The sequence below is a fragment of the Phoenix dactylifera genome, unplaced genomic scaffold, assembly GCF_009389715.1.
Source record: "Phoenix dactylifera cultivar Barhee BC4 unplaced genomic scaffold, palm_55x_up_171113_PBpolish2nd_filt_p 000405F, whole genome shotgun sequence".
Lineage (NCBI taxonomy): Eukaryota > Viridiplantae > Streptophyta > Magnoliopsida > Arecales > Arecaceae > Phoenix > Phoenix dactylifera.
Genome location: NW_024067847.1, coordinates 249,957 through 254,190, shown reverse-complemented (window position 1 = coordinate 254,190; position 4,234 = coordinate 249,957).

The following is a 4,234-nucleotide window of genomic DNA, read 5'->3' as shown; positions in this document are numbered from 1 at the left end:
GGCTTGAAAATCCAGCGATAGAGGGGTCGACCCATGTCCTTGAGGGTTGGCCCTAGGTCTTCAAAGGTCGGGTCCTAAAAGGGCTTGAAAATGCAATGATATATTTCCTACCTTCGGCTTTCTAGGGGTCGACTGCTGCAATTCAAAGGTCGACTCCTGATCTTCAGGCAGGAGCGGCCCAATATAATTGGGGGCCTATGGCCATTTTGTCTTTGAGGCCTTCCCTACAGTATATCGGCTTAAGGCGAACTCACAGAGAGGCATTTTTTCTTTCCACTTTGTCTTTGAGGCCTTTCCTGCTGTGGGTCTTTTTTGGGCCGGGGCCTTAGGCAACCGTCTTAGTCGCCTAAAAGTTGGGCCGGCCTTGTCTTCAAGGGTGCACCTCCTGAAAGAACAAAATATTTTATCATTCCATTTCTAACCTTTGGCTTCCAGGGGTCGACTCCTGCCAATCTGGGGTCAACTCCTGGCCTGTGCCAATCAGCTACCAAGTGCTAGAGTTGATCATAGAGTATAGGGGCCAACTCCTATATACCTAGGGCCGACTCATGATCCCAAAAAATTTAAAACCCTCTATTTTGATTTGTGGGCATCCAAGGGCCGACTCTTATGATACTTGAGTCTGCTCCTATGCTATAGATGCCTCCGAACAACTTCAAATTTCTCTCCAACATTTAAATTTTGATATTTTAAGCTTCTCCATGCTTCTCCAGTTGCTCAACAAAATAAATTAAACTACTCCAAAAGAATACCAGCATTAGTAACAACTCAGTTGTTTTATAATCATCAAAATCAATCTACTAGGTCAAAACAAATCACTTTGCAATTAAGAGATATACTCGGAATCCCTTATATTCCGATTGAAGAGAAAGGAAACAAATTCCTTCAATCCACTGAACTTGATCAAAATTTTCACAAAAGGTATAATAATAAAATAAGATTACCAAAGCAGGGCTCCGGACTCTCGTTCGTTTTAATAATTGATCCCAGAACTGATATGAGAGCTCATATTTATAGCAATGAGGTTCAAATGCCTAAACCTAGATTGAATTCTTACCCTAATTTAAAAAAAAAAATTCTAAAATAGTAAGAAATTTATCTGTCCTGGGGATAGATTTCAATTCCTATATCAACTTTATATTTAGGCTCATTTCCTAATTCCTCCATCCTTCACTGGCTCCAAAGAATAAGGAAGGCAATCCTTCTTCTGCTAGTAGAGGCTAAGGAGGAAGGAAGGATATGGCTTCTAATAACCTTCCGTAACCAGACAATGCTAAAAATGGCGGAGAAGTAGGTTCAGCCTTCACATAGCTAGCCAAAGTAAAGAAGGGACAGAGGCGGGTATGATCTAGGTCTCGCCCCTAATATTCTTTCTAAAGATTAAGCCATGCACCCAGAAATTTTACTGATAAGAAGAAAGGAAGAGGTACGAAATTCCCTATTTGAAATAGTTCTCCTCATGAGATTTGGCCTAAAATCCTTCCAAGTAGCTCTATTCACATTATGCTTGCATATATAAACATGATGCGATGAGCCCAGTCATCATATCTATCAAATATGTCATCTCTTATCTGATATATATTGTGACATATTTACCACATAGAGAGATGTATAAAGACAGGATCAAGCATTCGGATAAGGTCTCTGAATACGTTGTTACCAACTACGAACACTCGGCATATATTGAATCCTGGATATTTTATAAAAACGGGGCCATAGTTTCACTTCTAAACAAACCACCAAGTGAATTTCTTCCTCAGTTCTCTCGGTCAGCCCTCTTAGTTATTTGGTTTGCATAAGCTTTGGTAATGTCACGCCCCAAACCCATCACTCGGGCCGACCACGTGACACGGCCACATAATCCCTAAAGTAAAACCCTAGAGATCATGTAAGGCCTAAAAAGGTACAATATTCACATAAGTGCCAAAATTAATGATTAATGTAATTAAATCAAATCCAACTAAAATGTATTGATTGATTACATAAATTCAAATGTCTATAAGCAAAAGATAAATTAACTTCTAACTATCTAGCAGTCAGACTTCATATCGATCTCATTTCTCGTTCCACCCGATGGACTCTACAAATCCAGTGCCTCTGAAAAAAAAAGTAAGTATAGTATGAGCTTTTCCAGCCCAGTAAGAATTCCAACAGCCACACATAGTAATAATAATAAAATAATCAAAGCAACAAATAAATATTATTTCATCATTCAAAAAGCTCAACAAACAACAATTATATATAACCAGTACATATACATAAATCCTTTTTACACGTTATGTGATCCACTTTCGTATTACTCTGATTTCCAAATTTTAAAATTTTTCACTTCTGGCTTTGGACTAACCAAGATCATAACCCAGTCCAAGACTGCACAAATCCCACGCATAAGCTCGTGGCAGCTATCCCACGCGTAAGCCCGTGGAGGCTATCCTACGCATAAGCTCGTAGAGGCTATCCCACGTGTAAGCCCGTGGAGGCAATCCCACGCATCAGCTCATGGCAGCTATCCTACGCATAAGCTCGTAGAAGCTATCTCATGACAAGGTTAGTCCAACCCATTTTACATGTCTAGTTTAACATGTTTAATCAAATTTCAATCACATCACATATTTTCATAAATTCTCAAAAATATATTATTTCTTCCCAATGTAATTATTCCAATACTTTCATAATAAACCAAATGCTGTCATATCAGCTCATAAAACAAATAACAACATAACTATAAAATAAACCCAACGATAAATCAAATATATGCATAGAGGTATTCAGATGTAGAAATTCTTACAGAAATTTGTAGACTGACTCAAATACATATCCAAATCATACCCTACGAGCTGGGGTGCTGAGTCCCCTGATCAAAACCTCCTGGCACCGCTAACTCCTCCCCTACAACATCAATTACAAATCACAAACTAAATCATTTAATATTTAAATATTCTAAACTATAATTCACATTTGCTATGGGGTCCATCACTAAGTCTCCAAACATCTCAATCCCTCCAGATCTCGGGATAGTCGGGGTGGCCCGACCCCCCACCTTGTACCACCGGTCTACGTCGTCGCCAGCCATGGCTGCCGCCATGCCGGCGACGGTGGCCGGTCTCGGTGAAAAGACCAAAAGGAGGGAGTGGATGAGAGAGAAGGGAGGAAGACCCTTCTCTCTTCACAGGTGTTTTTCCTTGGTCCTAGGGAAGCAGCCATGGTGGCTGTGCCCTCTTCCTTCCCCAACCCAACAACTCGGCCACCACTGGCCGAACCGTCGCCAGCCGCCACTGTTACAGTCGCCGGCGATGGTGGCCGGCCAAGAGAGGGAGGAAGAGGTGGTCCCTTCCTCTTCTTCTCCCAAGAACCGACATGACCTCTTTCCTCCCTTCCCCCTCCTCCATCATCAACAGAAGACCACCCTGATGGTGGCTCGGCTCCCCCCACTCGACGGCAGCCACGGTGGCCCACGACCGCCGTCGTCGCCGCCGGTGGCCAACCGACGAGAGGAAGAGGAGAGGAAGATGGAACCACGAGGAGAAGACCTCGGTCCACCAATCCCCATCCCCAACAAAATCCTAGAAATCCCTCACCAATCTCCACACAAACCTGATCAACGCCCAAATGCCATGGATCCCGGCCAATCCCGGCGGCCAGCGACGGTAAGATCCAGAAGAGAAAAGCCGAAACAGGGGTACCCTGTTTCGGACTCTTCTCCGACGATCTCACCGGCCAAACCCCAACCGACGCGGCCCTAAACCTAGCAAATGAAGCATAAGGAAAGGAGCCACACTTACCTCGGTCCGACGGGGTGTTCCGGCGACCTTTCCGGCGAGGAATCGGAGGAGGAATCTTGAGCGAGCTCGGATCAAAATCCTCGGATCCCAAGCTTCTTCACCCGATTTGTGGAGGGTCTTCACCGAAGGGAAGAGGCTTTAAGGCTCCCTCCACGGCCGGCCGCGGAAACCGTCGCCTCCCCTCATGATCAATCCCCTCTCCGACGGTTATCCCCCCCCTTGCGCTCCCTCTTCCACGATCGTGCCTAGGGCACGATCATAAAAGGTAGATGGGCCCGGTCTTTTCAGGCCGGCCCGTCAACCCTTTTTTTTTTCTCCTGGGTTCTCACATTAATGTCACGCCCTCGCCTCCTCGGGGCACGTGAGGCACGCATTGCCCACGTGGGGGCCACATGAGGAGGGACAGCAGGGCTCCCCTACCAGATATTGTCTGATTTCAGGGCTTCACGCAT